Genomic DNA, 20,968 nt, shown 5'->3' on the forward strand with positions numbered 1-20,968 from the left:
CCGTAACCACCTACAACCTATCCGTCCCAACCTATTCCAATAAATGCATAGCTAAGCCTCTGTCATCAAACCTGAATTAACAGTCCCCACCCACCCATTCAACGATACATCATTACACACAAACAATTCCTTACGACTGGCACCCATCACCAATATCGTTAATCCTTTCCGCAATCACAGTGCTCCAAAACAGCCATCCCATTGAGCAACAGCGTAACTCCAAAAAAATTAACACTACCTGCTCAGACAGATTTCATCTTAATACCATGGTCACGTATTCCCAGAACCACACCGATTTCCCTTCCTCTCGACTGGATAGGTCCCATCTCACACTGCGCAGCATCCCTATCCCCCTACAATAACCGTCCACAGTAAGCACCACGTAATCCACACTGTGAAAATTCACTTCTCACACCTACATCCATATTCCACCCCCGTTCCTCGTCCCATACTTTCATTCCATCAGTTCTTTTTACCCATAGTTGGTCATCGGACTACCGAACAAGACCTCGAATCAATCTTCAGCACTCCAACACCTACACGATCAGCATCATTACGACGACAATTCTGCCACCATCACAAACATTCACCACATCAAGATAATTTTATTCTATAGAATAACTTCACACTTTTCACTAATATTTTATGATTTTGCACCCAACTTTATTGTACTCAATAGCTGTACGACTGAAGAGCAGACACTTTGCTGCTTCCAGTCCACTTTTTTGGGGGGGGGGGGGGGGGTAATGATGTAACAATGTAGAAGAATTTGCACCATATTTATAGCAGCGCAAGTATAAAATAAATTAAGTATGCAACAGGGTTTCAAAAAATGTTCAGATGTGTGTGAAATCTTATGGGGCTTAACTGCTAAGGTCATCAGTCCCTAAGCTTACACACTACTTAACCTAAATTATCCTAAGGACAAACACACACAATCATGCCCGAGGGAGGACTCGAACCTCCGCCGGGATCAGCCGCTCAGTCCATGAGCAACAAGGTTTATTCTCAATCACAGAGACTGTAAGAAAAGCTTTGCTTACAGTCTGAGAGACAAAAAGGAAATCTCTTCTCAAGACCAACATCATCTCTGTATATTGGGACTGTGTGACCTGTATGGAACAAATCGTTTTTACTTAAGCTGAATCCATCCTGTAATAAACATAGTACATCCATACAGGTAAGACAGTCAAGTATAGATAGTTTAATTTGCTAGTTTTATAAAAGTGAAACCTGAGGAATGGCAAATGTAAAATAAAGCCTTTTAAATGGGATGCTGCAGAGTTACGGTAAAAATTAAAGGAAAAAGTAAGTACGAAGTGAAGTAGTTTAAGATGTTAGTCATAAAGGCAGTGGAACTGATTTTTAAAAGTGCTACCAGAAAAAGAGATGCAGTAACATTGCTTGTGCTGGTGTAAGAGAGTTATAAAGGGGACAGCGCTAGGGAAGGAACTGGCAGTAACAGCTAAGAGCTAAGTATGTATCAGTGATAATTCCAATAGCCAAATCGTGTAATACAGATGGGAAAAAATCACAGCACCGTGAAACGAGTAAAGTAAAGTAACGAATTTTTGGGATTACATTTGTCTAGAATATTTAAGTGATTAACATTGAGTTGGCCGCTGTGGCCGAGCGGTTCTAGGCGCTTCAGTCCGGAACCAGGCGGCTGCTACGGTCGCAGGTTCGAATCCTGCCTCGGGCATGGATGTGTGTGATGTCTTTAGGTTAGTTAGGTTTAAGTAGTTCTAATTTATAGGGGACTGGTGACCTCAGAAGTTAAGTCTCATAGTGCTCAGAGCCATTTGAACCATTTGAATCAATGCAAGTGAAGGAGATCTTCAAACGCCGCCGCCAGGAAGTTCGATGTGTTCACGATGTAGACATCAAATTGTGGGCGAAAACAAAAGCGGGAAAGCTATGTGTCCTCGGAGTCTTTCGTGAAGGCATAAATGAATAAAATGTTCTAGGTTTTCAAGACTCGTCAATTCGAATAAAATTATAGACCTTTCGATGAACATCTCCGCCATCGTCGTCAGAAGTTCACTGACCGCCGGGGCTGCTATTTTGTTTTTCTTTATTGTGATCTCATTCCCCTGCCCCATATGGGCAGGGGAGGGCTGTCAGCGGCACAATCCACTGCTCTTCAGCCGAGTGATATAACTAATACAAGAATAAAATGTTACATACAAGGCGATAAAGAAGGGGGACATAAAACAGAGTAAGGGGAGATAATGGAGGTAAAAATACAGTGACATGGGGACGTTCATGGGGGGACAATTAAAAAAGTAGACATAAAGTTAAAAAACACAGTTGGAGATTCGTAGAACACAAAAAAGACACAGAAGCCACACGCACAGGTTAAAAGTGGGCCACAGTATTAAAAACACTCCAGAACAACATACTTTAAACCCACTTGGAGCACACACGATGACGAATAAAACTGCCAGGTGGGACCTGCCGTGGGAGAGGACGGAGAGGACGGAAAAGGAGGGGAGGCCTGGGCTGCTACGGTTCCTCGCGTACATGTGCATGATGACATCAGCAGCAGCCAATCAGATCGATCCAATGTGGCGCGCGCGCGTAAGTCAATCCGGGCAGCTAGCGGAGTTATTGCCCGTGACAGCACCGGTGACGTCAGGTGGCGCAAGGGGCAGGCGCCACGTTTGAAACTGCCGCTCCCGCGTCGCGCATCTGTCTCTGCTTTCTTTCGATGTCCAACGCCCGCCCCCATGCCCTGCTGAGTGTGTATCACTAGTCTCTGTTGAAATTGTTGTTGTTTAAGCGAATCTCGGCCTCTTCCTTTATAACGGAGTCCCAATATGTAGACGCATGAGCTAACACTTTTGTATTTTCGAACTATATTTTATGTCCGTTTTCTAGGGAATGCTCCGCTATGGCCGACTTGTCAAGCTCCATTTGTTTTATATGGCGCTTGTGCTCAATACAACGCTCCGCAACCGTGCGAATTGTCTGTCCAATGCACATGCAGCCACATTCACAGAGTACACCATACACACCGGACACTCGAAGAGCAATGTCGTCCTTAACAGGGCGCAACATATCTCGTATCTTGGGGGCGGGCCGGAACACCGGTCTTAGCTCACGTTTCTGCAGCAGACGTCCTAACTTACTGCTCTTCTTTGGTGTTGAGATTATTTCCGTCGGCCTATATGTGTGTACAGGCAACTGATGATGTTTTATGTGGATGAAATAAGTAGTTGTAGTATTTACAGTATGGGCATTAATAAAGTATGTATCTTTAAAGGCAAAATTTTGTTGTATACAGATTAATACGGGCTAACAACATACATAATAACTAATTAGCAAACAGTGATGCATAAGATTTTGTCGCTTCTTGCTCCTTGTGCGTATGTCAGGACACGAATGCGTTGAAGTGGCCGATCGTGTGAAAAAAATTCGTGATATTGAGTGACTAAGCTATCCAAATCAGATATGGCAATGAACACCACATATATACTCAGACCTTCACCTACTAGAAATGTCTCACATCTCGACTCCACAAACTAACCTAAACTTCCTAGCTCATACAGTAATATATTGACATGCATAAATTCGGTTATAGATGATGTTTCAAAGACAAAAAAGGAATTTGACTGCACATTTTGTTTTAAAATTCCATGACATTTTTGGTTGTTCACTTTCCTTCGCGTATCTTCAGAGACTACAGCCTCTTACCCAGAACTTCAAAAGCGCCAAAATTCGAAATTCAAAAACAGGGAAGGTCCTCTTTCCAATGGATTTTATATAATTACAAGTTCAAAAATCTAATGAATCGATTATACTTTATTGACACCAACATAAAAACAACAAATGACAAGGTTTCAGCCTTTCCTGTTTCATTCCACGATTCACTTTTTACCGTCGGAGGACGCAGCATTGATGCACTAAATACGATGTTTGACGCGTGACTTTCTGAGGACAGTGATCATATGAACTAAATTATCGTAAGGTATGCCGTTTGTAGAGCGTTTAAAATTACTTCTGAAAATTTATGTATACAGAACTAAACCGTGTAAAATTTAGCTGTTTGTATTCGGTTTCAAATGTGACACAATTGAGTGACATCCAGCGATCTTACTTCAGGGTTTCGTATGTTTCTGTAAGAATGTCGCACCACAAATTAAAAAAATCCACTTTATTTCTTGTTGTGCGATAGCGTCTGTCACAAGAAAGACATTTATTTTAATTTAAATGAGAATCTTGCAAATTATTTCCGCCCATCAGGACGGCTTCTAGCTGCTGAGCGTCTGGTAAGGAAAGTGGAATGCCTTGACAGACGTTGGCAGGCTGCGGGCGCGCGGCTTCCTTGGCCAGCGGTGACTGGTCCCACGTCCACGCGCCGTCTCCCAGCAGAACCTGCTGGATCAACGGCAAAAGCCGTCACGACGCCTTAAAACACTGGAGGCGGCGCAGTAAGAGGAGTCAGAAAATCCTGTCCTGTCAACTGACGATACTGACACCAGCTGAAGATCGCAAAAAGGCTTCCTTTGCCCTTTGATAAGAAAGTGAACTAAAATGCTTGCGAGGAACTGTCTGTCTGAAAAGGAAGTATCTGCAGAAGTTGAACAGGGACAATCTGGAGTGAAAACAAGCGTTTACGTACACACGGATTGCAACGAAACTGGCTCTGAAGAAATTAAACTAGCAAATTTTGACGGCGAATATCCTAAAACATATAGCTCGTAACCTTAACATGATAGCCGGAAGAACCGGTTTCGATATCAAACTCATGATCGCAATTAGTAAACTGCACTCCAACAAACTGTAAGTTCCGAAAAAAACCATGAATAATTTCGTAAAATAAGCCAAACAAAACACACGTTTCTCTTGATGGAATATCTACAGTTGTTATCCAATGGCAGTGATGAAGATATACTACATTTTTCACAACTGCAATGGATATTACCACTGCCAAACAAAAAACAAAAAAGACCATAGATGAATGCAGAAATGAGCTAGATCACTCAGAAGTTTAGGATCGTTGTAATATGACGAAGTCGAGAACGTAAACTTGTGTTCCTATCATCAAACAGAATTCAAATTTAAAATTCCTACGTTATACGTTATTTAGACCTTGTACCAGTGAGAAATAACCTACTTTATTCAGTGAATCCCCCACCCAAAAAAAGAAAAAAAATAGTTCCGAGGTTTCTCATTTTTTTAAAATTTTTAATATTAATGTTTTATTAGTAGATTTTGTGAACCCAATTATTTTTAGTGAAAACGAAAAAAACAAATTTACCCTAATTTAAATCTACAATATCTGTTGAATTAATTATATTTAATGTACATAATAAAAATATTATAATTTGCAAAAATATTATAGCCATCGAACTTGTAATACGATTAATATGTGCTTTAAATATTATGGAGGACTTTTAGATGGCGTTTATTGTCTTTGGAGAAAAGTTTATTTTTCAGTGCAGTGATAACATTCTACACAGTCGACTTTTTAATTGTACAGGATCTGTAGGATTGCTTCAAGAGAGTTCACCTCCGTTCTGTTCCTTTCATCAGTCCACTGGATGTTCATGAACGAAAATAACCGTTCTACATTAGCATTATGGGCTGGTGTTTCAAACAATTACCTTGCAGTTACTTTTTATTACCATCTCTGAGTACTGCTGCAGATGGTTTCATCTTTTGTCCTTAAAAAAAGTAATTCACTTCTTGTGATACTGCAGTGGTGCTCTGTTTCCATCATTTCTCTTGTATAGATTTTCGTCAACGAAATTCGCCAAGTCCCAAACTAATCAAAGAGACTGGAGGCATAGATTTCAAATTTTTCCACTTTCAGTTAGAAAACCCTCTTTTCAACAGGTCCCCATTTTGGCACTCTCTTCAGTAACATCCAGTCAAAGACAGTGAATAATGGTGAATTCGAGGTGCTCCACTTACTGAGAAATTTTATATAAGTATCATAAAATTTGTCAAATTCTTCTTTTAAGTCCGTATCTGCTGACTTTGGTATTTCTGCTCTTTTAAGAACAGATTTAACAATAAAAAATGAACTGCTGCTCTTTTCTCTCAGTAACAGTGGCAAGAGTATTTTTCACTACAGCCTTTACCTGTATTACAGTTTTCGTGTTCCCATCAATTCTCTTTTATTCCATGCTGCAAGGTGCTATGCTGGCTGTGAGTGAACAATAAATGGGCTTCACTTACGGGACTGTTGAAAAACTGAAAATATTTTGGGGGCTTCCTTTTCATTTAGGAAGAACTCTCTTAGGTTCGAACAGATGATGACTCTTTCAGCTGCTGGAAAAGTGAAAACCAGCGGGTTTTCGAGTGAGACAGTACATGCATGTATTCTGTTCCTACATAAAAACAATATTCCTTAAACCTCTCCATACTGTGCGTATAGAAAAGTGGGAGAATACGTTCACAATGACAGGTCAAACTATCAGCAGATGCCTGCACGCAGTTGTGTAAAACATGTGCAGGGCAACCTACTCCATAAGTCCTTTCGCGCAACGTTGTCTTTAATTTGGTAAATACGTTAAATTTGCCTTGTCTTTCTTAACCATCAAAGCTGGTGTTCGCATTATCTCCACAAAATGCCATAGATCAATTTTTCTTGAGATCAAACATTTCAATAGTACTCACACAAAATGTTCAAATTTAGTCAGATCTTTCAGTAGGTAGGGAACTCACCTTCAAAAGTTTGGACAGGTTTCATTCATTAATATCGAAAAACTGACTGAACAACAAACGGAAATATTCGAGAGCCTTATGATTGCTGACTTCAGTGGATATCCCATTGAAAGAAAGCTTTTTGATAATCTAAAGGCTTTCCTTTAAACTATGGGGAGCAATAACTCCTTGTACTAAGGCTAATACTTGCCGCACTCGACTTTTTGAAGTGGAAAAACCGTCAACCATCAAGCTATTACGCCTAATAGTACAATTACAAGACCTAAAGGTCCGCTGATGTTTTACCGTATGGCAGGCTAGAGTAAGCTCTTCTCGTATCACTTTATTGTGGCCTTAAAAATGATTTTGTAGAGTTTTAGAACAGCTCGGTGCACTATTAATGTGTTTCTTTGACTAGTTGTGTTCAACTATGTCAAAACGTTCGCCGTGACTGATATTAATAAAAGTTAGATACCAAACAATTTTCATCGTAATCTAATCGACAATTGTTGATAAAATTCCACTGCTTATAGCAGACACGTTTCGGAATCGCGTTTTGCAACACAGTAGCAACAATACGAGTAATAAGAGAATCCACCGGCGTAGCTTGTCTGACTCAACTATTCTGATAACGACAGTGGTAAGTGGCGTGAAAATCGGACAGTTTTCATAACGCTTCTCTAGTTGGAACGGTTGGCACTGTTACAACAGTACAACTACTCTCCAGCCACAGTACCGCTCAAACAAAGTTATTGTTTCAGTAGTATCAATATTGATACTGCTATTACTGTGGGTCTACGGAAGTTGGAGGATAAGGTAAAATGCATTAATGTATCGTCAAGTATTCCGTTTAATCGAGCTAAATCTCTAAAAACTTATAAAATTTCATAAAATATATTTAAATACTGAATTGTGCGACTTCTGAGCGTTCCAGACAACTTTTCGGGACACAGTACGTTATGACGGAAAACCGAGACAATCCCGGTTTCCGAGAAGTTTGGTCATCCTTGTCTACGTAAACGTTTGGGGCGTATTACTTAGTTACATTCTTCAGCTGGATCGAAATACCGTCGTGATACCAAATTTCAGCAGTCCATTTGACCGCCATGTTCAAGTGAGAGCGCTGTTCGCTGAAACTCGCCGGAAGTGAGTTTCAGCAATAAGCACTCTCTCCTGAAGATAACGGAAGGATAGCGCACTGAAATATTGTGTAAAGATGGTTGTATGATCCGGATAAAGACCCGAGAAGAATATAATAAAAACATTTCAACACGATAATGTCCGCTCGAACACAGCAACAAGTTCTACTGCTTGCCTTCGTGCTTACCAGACACTACCTAGGCCAGCAGGGTCACTAAATCTCTGCCCAGCTGTGATCGTTTAGAGCATTATGGGCAGGGCCCTCCAACCAGCTCGCGAGTTTGTAAATCTAAGGTAGGGCCCGCGATGCCCGGCAAACCGTCCCGCGTTAGCTGGCTGGACATCCCCGGTATCCGGCCCGCCAAATTGTTTGAGGTGGCACCTACACTGCCGACAATTGAGTTTCGAGGGCTATCGCGACCAATACCCCGCGACATTGTCGGAGCTCTATCTTTACAGAGCGGAAGGTCATGGTTAAACTTGTGGCTATCCACAATAAAAAGACAGACCATTCTCCGTGCGATAGTGAAAAAAAGAACGATTAACAGACTAGTTTGGCGAAAACATTTTAAGTAAAAAAATTATTTGCATTTTATTCTACTCACGAATCTGGTGCAAGTCTTTCAAATAGACGCCACTTCGGCGACTAGCCTTAGTAATTAATCATTATGGAAGATGCTTCTTAAGCGAGGTTTCGCTTTCTTTTGATTACGTTGTAAAATACACATAGCAACTAAATCGTATAAAATGTTTTTATTTAAAGGCAGTTTAAAGAAAATGCAATACCTGGTGTACATAATGATATTGGATATTTTAGTTGTAACTGTTGTATCAAAATAACTGTAATTAATTTATATCTTGAAAACTCACACTGTTAGAGTATTTACGAAAAGAAATACAACATCTTAGTGATAATTAGTGAAAAAATACTCAAATCGTGTTATACGTATTTCCATTTTCAGATTTTCCTTGTCTCTTCGAATGCAAACTTTGAATTGTCCCACACTTCGTCGTCTCACCAACTAGTACAGCGCATAAAACACTAAAAAACTCGTAACATAGACACAATCACGCAACAGACCTATCAAGTAAATGCTCTGGCTCTGCTACTCGCTACAAGACTACATAACTTATTGTTGCGCCGCTTGAAATAACATTGCGTTGACATACTCTACCTCTCTTACGTCTTGCAGTAATAGTGTTGTTAACAATGATTTTGAGATTTCGTTAACTTTGCAGGACGCTTTCGTGAAGAATGTGCAGTCACATACTTTTTTGTCGGTGAAATTCGCCAGGATAAAATACGCCACAATTTTGGTCAGATGCGTCCACCAATCAAAATTATGTAATTAAATAAAAATCGTTGTTCGTTTTAGTGCTAGCTATTCCCACAACCTTAGATTTTTGCGATTTCATCTTTCCTTTAGCCTTACATTACGGTGATCGTGGAGTGCTAGGATGCTTTAATCCCACGAGGTAGATCTTAGCCCTTATGACTTCACGGAGGAGTCAATGTGGCCCGCGGACTAAAAAGTTTGGAGACCCTTGATCTAAGGCGCCAATTGGGCAGAATTTGGCGCGATACCTCTCAGGAGGGTATCCAAAAACTTTATCAATCAATGAGAAGGCGACAAATTGCCTGCATAAGAGCCAGAGGTGGACCAGTTCGTTTTGACTTGCTCAATTTGTGAAGCTCATTCTCTTGAAAAATCATCCAACTTTTCTCAAACTGTAATCATTTATTTGGCTGTACATGTAAATCACTTATACTGATTTCCGTTCCCTTCGGACATTTCCTTCAGAACGCGTCTTTTAACAACCGCATAATTTACTCTTTCACTTTTATACACTTGCTCCTCCAGTGGTTACGACAGGTGTTCAGAAGAGGTGAGAGATATTCTGAGTGAGGACGAGACAAGCGGACGTTGACCGCGACCAGGCGGTGCTCAGACGTTGAGCGGCCGGCCGCCTAACGAGTTGAGCGGCCGCTCGCTTTGTGGCCGGCGCAGCGGACGCCTCAGCTGGCTGAGCGCCGCCACAAATTGATATCGCGGCCGGACGGGGCGCCAAATTATGCCTGGACCGCTGCCTGCCGACTCGGCACCTTGGCGTGCGCTCCGCGGCGTCCTCGCGGAGCAGTCTGGGCGCCGGTCCAGTGACTCACCCACCAGTCTCCACTATGGCAGGTGGCGCATCTCTCGTCACTGAAGTCTGCAGCGCTAGGCGCGAAGACCAGGCAGTGGGCAGGACGAGAATCAGTCATTTATCATTCAGAAATTCCTTAATAGTCGTTACTGTGAAGAATTACAGAATCTTTGGAGTGGGATGAACAATGTGCCGAGCACAGATTACTAGTTTTCGAGAATAACAGAGAGAGACGAAAGTAATTAGGAGTAACAGAAATGCGATTACCTTTCAAATTAACACCTAAATTAAGCAGCATCCTACAGACTAATTCTGCCATCTTTGAAGTAAAATAATATATGACTGACGAACCAGGGAGGATGTAAGAAGCAGAGAGAGAGCATTCTTGCATCAAACATACGCTTGATTTGAGGTACAGCAATGTACGGAAGTAAATGACGGGCATGACAAATCGAGAAATAAGTGAATGTAAGCGTCTGAAATGTGGTGTTACAGAAAAAATGCGGAAAATTAAGTGGACTGAGAAGAGGAATGGAAATGAGTATATGGAAAACAGTGACTAGCAGAAAGAGCAAAATTATAAGAAACCTGTTAAGACATAGGGAAATAACTTTCATGGTACTAGAGGGAGCCATAAAGGGAGAAAACTGTATAGGAAGACATAGCCTGACATACAGTGAGGTTGTATATAGACTTTCACCCCTTGAGAGGAGTCCCCATGAAAAATGTGTGATCGTAGGACGATGAAAGATTGTAGAAACACATTTTGTACGGACGTGCCAAGACAAACAACGAATAAACCATCGAAATAAGCACATTTCAGTCTCCACATGGGAGGGTAACATTTGCTATCTGCTTACCATGTTTACGTCCTAGTTTACAAAAAAAAGTTCAAATGGCTCTGAGCACTATGGGACTTAACTTCTAAGGTCATCAGTCCCCTAGAACTTAGAACTACTTAAACCTAACTAACCTAAGGACATCACACACATCCACGCCCAAGGCAGGATTCGAACCTGCGACCGTAGAGGTAGCGCGGGTCCAGACTGTAGCGCCTAGAAGCGCTCGGCCACCACGGTCGGCCCTAGTTTACAAACGTAGCTCATTGTGACGACCATCTGCGTCCACGACAACCTAGAAACGCGACAGAGATACCATACCACAATCGTTGGCACCGCTTTTCGAACGGTGGACCGTGGAATGCTCAGCTATCGTTAACAGCTCTTGTACTGCTTAAAGATCGGACACTGCGTCCAGCACTCTCAACCATGGCGACAGTAACGTCTTCGACATTTTTTGGTACAAGTGACCGTCGACATCTTTAGGGTTAATTCCAACTTCCGAATCTTGTTCCTCAACCGCGGTGCGGAATGAGGACTTCTGTGTGTTTCTTTAATGCGTCGATATTCGCGAAGAGCAGTAGTATAGTTGTTGTATTGATGAAATAGCTTAACGAGTAAAGCCTTGCTCATCTTCTCCAGACACATGTTGAGTGTCTGCAATTGTAAGGAACACTGATGCTTCCGCTTCGACCCTACGAGGCCACACACAGAGGTATTTGGCCATAAAAGCTGGCCAAATGTCCAGTTTTCAAATTCGAGTGATTCCCAGGATACAAAACTTCCTGTGATAGTCTGATGGATCAGGCATTGCTGAGGTAGTATGTTGTTTGCTTATATTACGCTGAAACGCGATAGAGATAGTCAGTACGTACGTCTGGCTTTCAGTGCATCTGAAGCTTCTCTGCTACATTGAAATCATTTTGCGTTTCTGAATTTGTTCAAGTGTGTTTTTACTTGAAGTGTGGTGAAAAGCAAAATGTATTACGATGATCCGGATACGTACCATTACTTATAATTTTTTCATACATATTATTTTCTACTTTTATTAGTAATCATTCTTTTTGTTGTAGTTCAGAATGTTTCCCTGCATATCTGTTAATACAGGATGATAGAAAAATCTTTCCTCTACTGGAAATTTAAAAAAAGTATCCGCTGAAACCCCAGTTTGATTTTGTACGATTTTTTTTCATCAACGAGTTGATGGCTATAAAATGTAATCTCCGAAATGAAATTTGAAAGCATTTTGATTTCATCCTAGGTCCATCGAAAGTCAAAATTATGGCAAGCAAAGGCCTCAATGATCTTATCAAGAGATGTTCCGAGAAAGAGTTTGTAAAATGATTGGGCTTTAATGAAAATCATACATTACCAGATCCTACCTTTCCTGATGAAGAAAAGAAAGGTTTTAAACACAAATTAGAGAAACGCTGGCTTGCTTGAGACAAATTTGATAGTACCTTCTTAAAGAATAACCATAACTGGCTGTGAAGTACTATTAAAATTTCATGTTGCGAAGCTCGAGCTGGTAGGCCGTCAGAGTCGTTCGTAGCAAATATGGTATTTTTAAAGCAGCTGTTCTGGTTCTTGATATAGTTGGCACAACTGCTATTTCTCTTCAGTTAAGTGCTGGTAGTAGACAGTTCCATGCTCAGAGTAATAGTGCTACTTCTCCTTCACTGTGGAAAACATCTCTACGTCTATATTAGCCGCAATGTTTTTTTAAACAAGTCATAACCTGACAGCCCAAGCACGTTTCAGAAACGATTGTGCATATACATGGTAGCGAAAATTGATTTTGGAAGTGGAAAACAGCTAGTAAGAAGCGGATTTCCAGAATCGATTTTGGAGTGTTTACATGGCCAACCAAAAGCAGCACTGGGAAATCGGTTAACCAAATCCGGTTTTGGGAGCCCATGTAAACATTGGGATTGAGAAAACAATTTTAGAGCGCAGCATTAATGTATGCCAGTCAAACGAGGCTCCGAGAATCTGGAAATGTAGAGGGTTTCAAATTGGTTAAAGATACTACATCATCTCCTAGATGAGCAGCTAGATGCAGATAAGCATTAGATCGGAGTTCGAGAGAGTTACATGCAAATAATCGTCATTCACATATACAAGCCTTGTCAACATTTGTGTGAGCCTCGCTGACAAAGAAACAATACGAAATAATCCGAACACCTGACAAGTAGGTCTATCCCTGTTACAGTATCATTCAAGAGGCTAAATAGCATTGCTACCCAGTGACTGAATCATATCAGGTGACTGCCATAAGTGCGGATATTCAACTTCAAGCCACACTTAAACACACGTATGACCGATTAATATTATATTTAGAAAAGGTTTTAAATGCATTGGAACTTATCTATAAAAGAATTGTCACGGTTTATAGCAAATTAAGTTTACACAAAAATTTGGGCCGGCCAGGGTGGCCGAGCGGTTCTAGGCGCTACTGTCTGGAACCGCGCGACCGCTACGGTCGCAGGTTCGAATCCTGCCTCAGGCATGGATGTGTGTGATGTCCTTAGGTTAGTTAGGTTTAAGTAGTCCTAAGTTCTAGGGGACTGATGACCACAGCAGTCAAGTCCCACAGTGCTCAGAGCCATTTGAATTTTTTAACAAAAATTTGAAACCAAACATGATTCCGATGCGAACTTATTTCAGTCAGTAAACAGTTTTTGATATTGCTGAGCAACATTCATACAATAATTTTTAAATGAATACACCGCCATTTTACTGTATTGTTGTTTGTTTAATTACGATCCAGGTTTTGGCCTTTTATAGCATTTTCAAGTGACTGGGTTTATGTCATTAACATACATTGCAGGACATCTAGCTCAAAATTGGTCATATATATAATCTCCGTAGTCTAAAAAGACCAGTAAATAATAGTGAGAACACGTCGTATTTTTAAAATAAATATGACTTAATCTCACTATTATTTACTGGTCTTTTCACAAGGTGGTTGTTTTACATTTGGCATTTTGTGGTGAGCTAGGTGTCCTGCAATATATGTTAATGACATTAACTAAATCAATTGAAAATCGCATAAAAGGCCGAAACTTGGGTCGTAATTAAATAAACAAGAATACAGTCAGATAGGGGTGTATTCATTTAAAAATCATTTCAGTCATTTTTAGTGCCTCTCCAACATATTGCTCGCACGAATAAAGACTTAATTGTTTGGAAAAATCCTACACCATCATCTGCCCGCTATTGCAGACCAATAAGAATTAGATTTATTCATCAAACAGCTGATGTTACGAATGAATTAATTGGTTAAATCAACAGGCAAACTGAAACATTATAAGAAATAAAAATTGGAAGAACAGAAGATGCTTTATCTATAAAACACACATTGCTGATGACTATGGTAGACTTAAATGTCTGCAGTGTAGAAACAGAGGCAGCATCGAGAATGATTTGCAAGGCTACCTCAAAAGATTTCAATAAATTGCGAGAAACAAAAGTAGTAAATACAGAAGCTCTTCAGTTCGGCCAGTTCCATGCCCCAATTAGATTTTTCGAATTTTTATTGCATTTCTTATGTAACATAATCACCAAGAAGTGGCAAATCCGGTCAAAATCTGAAAAAAAAACTTTTTCACGAGAGGAAAATAGTCACACAATAAATGTTTGAAATCGGTTGGGATTAACTGTAGATGTTCCGAAGCAAGGCCATTGAAATAGCAATTATGGAAATACTAATGGAAGGTTTCTTCCAGATCCTGAAACATCAACAGAAGTAACAGGTTTAGATCTACAACTCATCTATCGATTCAGGGTTATTCTATAAGATAAACATAGACCAATTTTCTTCTTATACTAATGAAACAGCAAACTATCGAGACACGTCCTTAGCCACGAGCGCACTGCCTCTACTTGAGCGTAAGTAGCAATCAAATGGACACTGTACGTAAACTGGGTTGATGTGAGGGCATGGCAGAGCGCTAAAAAGGGGCAGTCGTGTTTGTCTTAGCCCATGGCCGTGTGGTGTGTGAAGTTGCTGAATTTGTTGGTGTTTCGCGGCGGACTCTTCAGAATGTCTAGAAGTAGTGGTGGACACACGTGGCCACGAAACACGACGTCAGAACTGTCGTTCGAAAATATTTTCACTGAGAGGGACCATAAACGACAGCAATTGCTGCAGACAGGGAATGAACGTCCACCCAACCCGTTAACGCAATGAACATTTGGAGTCAGTAACCTCGCAGGCACATAAAGACGACAACAGAAAAGTCCATCATTGGTGAAAAATATGGGACGGGTTTTCTAAACAGTCCTCCATCCTGTTACATCTCCAGTGGCCTGTAAAATCGCCTGAAGCGAACACCATAGAAAATCTGTCGTACATGTTAGAAAAGTGGGCAAAACGCCGACATCAGCATCCCTGTAATTTTGATGGAACTGCCCAATCAAATGATCAACGAGTGGCTTTACCTTGACGCACTTGTGAAACATCGTGTACTCACTTCCCAGCTGATCCAGGCGGTTATCAAGTCCAGCGGCGGAATTACATGGTATGCAGAGGGTTAATATTCGTTCTCCTAGAATTCTCCACACATTCGGACTTCCATCGTCATGCTGCCTACAAAACTGGGACTCGTCTGGAAAGAAGAAATAATAGTATTCAGTTAGTGTTATCGACGCGTTTCTCGCCATGAAGGGAAACTCCAACAGTAGTCACTGTGCTAACACTTTGTGGTCCTTGAAGCATTGTTGCCGTGTTCGTGAGAATACTTGTCTTGGTGCATACAAGCCCATTTCTTGATTCAGTGTTGTATCATAAGTTTCACGCAAGCTTCTGCTACCAGCCATGGGATATAAAAGTCAACCATCGACGTACATCAGCACGAAGAGTTCTACCACCAGGAGTTGACTGTATTGCTACATGACGTAACACAACGTAGCGTTTCCACAGCCAATCAAGTGACGGGAAACTTCCTCCTGTCGTATTACATCCAGGCGGAGGAAACATAAATGGTCACCGCTCAGTCAGTGGCATCTTTCCTCCGTCGTCATGGATTCGACCGGCGCGGTCTGTGTTCCAGTCGGCTGAGATTCTACAGCGTCAAGTTTGTCAAGTTTTCGAAATAGGAGCTGTCATCTAGACCTGATGGCACTGGACTTCGAATGGCCCTCCTGATTCCACGCTCGCATCACATTTCGGGGGATCCTGACTAACGCGAGCAGCAGTCTAGGAATTATTTGCAACCGCAGTCTCTATGGACCCTGATCCTGCCACTCTCAAATTCCGCACATGCAGAAAATTAACATTATCTTCTCTCAAACAAGCAAAATTTTAATGCGTTTTCTGAATGACAGACCTGCTGTATAATCTTTCCTTTTCTAAAAAATGAAGATTACGAAACCCATACTTCATTTATACGAGTGTGCTGAATCCGTTGCCAATTTGACAATAGTTGCATGTCGTCGCCCGGTATTCCTATTTGAATGGCCAGCAGAGTATCATAAAAGATAAATTTATAACAGATCAAATTCTCACAGCAGAAACTGACACTTCGCTATCCCTTGATTAAACAATTTTTGTATTTTTTTTCTTTTGTATAGCTGCTGTCTCAGATAAGAATCGATCAGTACCGTTAGAATTCAAGTTTACATGTGTAGAGTTGCCATCTGTGGGACGTCTTTCCTCCGGCACGAGAATTTAAGCAGTTTCAGTATTCTCAAGTGTAGGTCAGTTTCATTGTTCCTACTACCCAAAAGGTAGACCTTTGTTAACTAAAACCACACCGTTCTGCGCGTCCCCGTCGCCCTTTCAAGTAAACATCCCTTTGGCATGCTAAATACGTCACGTCCCAACATCGCGAGCTGCAGATCACACCGCTACGTGCAAATCGGTACAACGGCAGCTATGTATGCTTGCATGGTGGATACAGATGAATCACTGAAAGGTACATTTCGTGCCTTACGAATAGTTATCCGGCCCAGGTATTGGCTCGCAGCGCTCCAGCCTCCTATGATAACTTCCTGTAACTCAAGGCTCCACTATATTCTTGCTGCTCGTGTTACACTGCCGTCACACTGGTACGCGTGCATAGCTGCTGCACAAAGAACTAACAAAACCAGAAACTAGTCAATTTTATTGATGAGCGGTTCCATTCTTTCTCCTCCAGCTGTGTCAGTTTTAGCCGGATATTGATCAGAGACAGATCATCACTCGCGAATCTTGTGTCATATGATCTATGACTTCGTAGTATCATACTGTAAATAGCTGTAAATAGCCTTAAACACAGTGGGAAGGAAAATGCTCTAGATTTGGTCCGCGAAGAATGAATGATGTAATGAGCCAAACCGTATTCAGCCCGAAAAAAGCGCATCACTTGTTTGTATCGCCTCAACTTACTATCGATTTTTGTGTGCTAGGAGAATGAAGAGTTTGTTAAATTGTTTATGTAGTTTTCTTATATTTTCGTGTTAAAATGTTGTAGATATGTGACACCACATGCTCGAGAAAAGCTGTGTCCTGTCAAGTCAGCGAGTTTGCATCGTTCAGCCGACTGCTGAATCGGAGGGTGCGGTAAAGATAAAAACTACGATGCAGTTGGCCACTACAAACGTTTGTCGGAGATTGCTAAGAAGAAACACTGATTGTTAAAGAGCGAATTAGCGTGGTACCTTTGTTCGCAGAGAATCGTTGTTGGCTTGTCCTTCTAGAATTTCAGTAGTAGTACCCCGGTATCGTTCGAGTAGTGACCTCAAGAGAGATTGTCTCAGGAGTGAAATGAGATCGGCTCACACGTGCGATACGTGAATTAGTCTGAAATTGAGATAGAACTCGTGTGCTCAAAGCAGATCTAAGTAGTTTGGAAAGGTATTCTGAGAGGATTAGCAGCTTGTACAGAAAATGATTATGTCGCCGATTTTCGTAGAGTGTAGACTCGCCAGGTACAGGAAAAGATTCGATTTCTTGAAGTCAGAGATTAGTTTCTCCTAGTTGTGTTTGAAACTGCCAAAAGGTGGGAATTTAAGGAGATGGGACCTGGATAAACTGAAAGAACCAGAGATTGTACAGAGTTTCGGGGAGAGCATAAGGGAACAATTGACAGGAATGGGGGAAAGAAATACTGTAGAAGAAGAATGGGTAGCTTTGAGGGATGAAATAGTGAAGGCAGCAGAGGATCAAATAGGTAAAAAGACGAGGGCTGGTAGGAAACCTTGGTTAACAGAATAAATATTGAATTTAATTGATGAAAGGAGACAATATAAAAATGCAGTAAATGAAGCAGGCAAAAAGGAATATCGACAGGAAGTGCAAAATGGCTAAGCAGGCATGGCTAGAGGACAAATGTAAGGATGTAGAGGCTTATCTCACTAGGGGTAAGATAGATACTGCCTACAGGAAAATTAAAGAGACCTTTGGAGAAAGGAGAACCACTTGTGTGAATATCAAGAGCTTTGATGGAAACCCAGTTCTAAGCAAAGAAGGGAAAGCAGAAAGGTGGAAGGAGTATATAGAGGGCCTATACAAGGGCGATGTACTTGAGGACAATATTATGGAAAAGGAAGAGGATGTAGATGAAGATGAAATGGAATATTGCGTGAAGAGTTTGACAGAGCACTGAAAGACCTAAGTCGAAACAAGGCTCCAGGAGTAGACAACATTCCATTAGAACTACTGACAACCTTGGGAGAGCCAGTCCTGACAAAACTCCACCATCTGGTGAGCAAGATGTATGAGACAGGCGAAATACCCTCAGACTTCAAGAAGAATATAATAATCCCAATCCCAAAGAAAGCAGGTTTTGACACATGCGAAAATTACCGAACTATCAGTTTAATAAGTCACAGCTGCAAAATACTAACGCGAATTCTTTACAGACGAATGGAAAAACTGATAGAAGCCGACCTCGGGGAAGATCAGTTTGGATTCCGTAGAAATGTTGGAACACGTGAGGCAATACTGACCCTACGACGTATCTTAGAAGAAAGATTAAGGAAAGGCAAACCTACGTTTCTAGCATTTGTAGGCTTAGAGAAAGCTTTTGACAATGTTGATTGGAATACTCTCTTTCAAATTCTGAAAATGTCAGGGGTAAAATACAGAGAGCGAAAGGCTATTTGCAATTTGTACAGAAACCAGATGGCAGTTATAAGAGTCGAGGGGTATGAAAGGGAAGCAGTGGTTGGGAAGGGAGTGAGACAGTGTTGTAGCCTCTCCCCGATGTTATTCAATCTGTATATTGAGCAAACAATAAAGGAAACAAAAGAAAAGTTCGGAGTATGTATTAAAATCCATGGACAAGAAATAAAAACTTTGAAGTTCGCGGATAACATTGTAATTCTGTCAGAGACAGCAAAGGACTTGGAAGAGCAGCTGAACGGAATGGACAGTGTCTTGAAAGGAGGGTATAAGATGAACATCAACAAAAGCAAAACAAGGATAATGGAATGTAGTCGAATTAAGTCGGGTGATGCTGAGGGAATTAGATTAGGAAATGAGACACTTAAAGTAGTAAAGGAGTTTTGCTATTTGGGGAGCAAAATAACTGATGATGGTCGAAGTAGAGAGGATATAAAATGTTGACTGGCAATGGCAAGGAAAGCGTTTCTTAAGAAGAGAAATTTGTTAACATCGAGTATAAATTTAAGTGTCAGGAAGTTGTTTCTGAAAGTATTTTTATGGAGTGTAGCCATGTATGGAAGTGAAACGTGGACGATAAATACACTCCTGGAAATTGAAATAAGAACACCGTGAATTCATTGTCCCAGGAAGGGGAAACTTTATTGACACATTCCTGGGGTCAGATACATCACATGATCACACTGACAGAACCACAGGCACATAGACACAGGCAACAGAGCATGCACAACGTCGGCACTAGTACAGTGTATATCCACCTTTCGCAGCAATGCAGGCTGCTATTCTCCCATGGAGACGATCGTAGAGATGCTGGATGTAGTCCTGTGGAACGGCTTGCCATGCCATTTCCACCTGGCGCCTCAGTTGGACCAGCGTTCGTGCTGGACGTGCAGACCGCGTGAGACGACGCTTCATCCAGTCCCAAACATGCTCAATGGGGGACAGATCCGGAGATCTTGCTGGCCAGGGTAGTTGACTTACACCTTCTAGAGCACGTTGGGTGGCACGGGATACATGCGGACGTGCATTGTCCTGTTGGAACAGCAAGTTCCCTTGCCGGTCTAGGAATGGTAGAACGATGGGTTCGATGACGGTTTGGATGTACCGCGCACTATTCAGTGTCCCCTCGACGATCACCAGTGGTGTACGGCCAGTGTAGGAGATCGCTCCCCACACTATGATGCCGGGTGTTGGCCCAGTGTGCCTCGGTCGTATGCAGTCCTGATTGTGGCGCTCACCTGGACGGCGCCAAACACGCGTACGACCATCATTGGCACCAAGGCAGAAGCGACTCTCATCGCTGAAGACGACACGTCTCCATTCGTCCCTCCATTCACGCCTGTCGCGACATCACTGGAGGCGGGCTGCACGATGTTGGGGCGTGAGCGGAAGACGGCCTAACGGTGTGCGGGACCGTAGCCCAGCTTCATGGAGACGGTTGCGAATGGTCCTCGCCGATACCCCAGGAGCAACAGTGTCCCTAATTTGCTGGGAAGTGGCGGTGCGGTCCCCTACGGCACTGCGTAGGATCCTACGGTCTTAGCGTGCATCCGTGCGTCGCTGCGGTCCGGTCCCAGGTCGACGGGCACGTGTACCTTCCGCCGACCACTGGCGACAACATCGATGTACTGTGGAGACCTCACGCCCCACGTGTTGAGCAATTCGGCGGTACGTCCACCCGGCCTCCCGCATGCCCACTATATGCCCTCGCTCAAAGTCCGTCAACTGCACATATGGTTCTCGTCCACGCTGTCGCGGCATGCTACCAGTGTTAAAGACTGCGATGGAGCTCCGTATGCCACGGCAAACTGGCTGACACTGACGGCGGCGGTGCACAAATGCTGCGCAGCTAGCGCCATTCGACGGCCATCACCGCGGTTCCTGGTGTGTCCGCTGTGCCGTGCGTGTGATCATTGCTTGTACAGCCCTCTCGCAGTGTCCGGAGCAAGTATGGTGGGTCTGACACACCGGTGTCAATGTGTTCTTTTTTCCATTTCCAGGAGTGTAGCTTAGACAAGAAAAGAATGTAACCTTTCGAAATGTGGTGCTACAGAAGAATGCTGAAGATTAGATGGGTTGATCA

The sequence above is a fragment of the Schistocerca serialis genome, chromosome 6 (genome assembly GCF_023864345.2).
Source record: "Schistocerca serialis cubense isolate TAMUIC-IGC-003099 chromosome 6, iqSchSeri2.2, whole genome shotgun sequence".
Lineage (NCBI taxonomy): Eukaryota > Metazoa > Arthropoda > Insecta > Orthoptera > Acrididae > Schistocerca > Schistocerca serialis.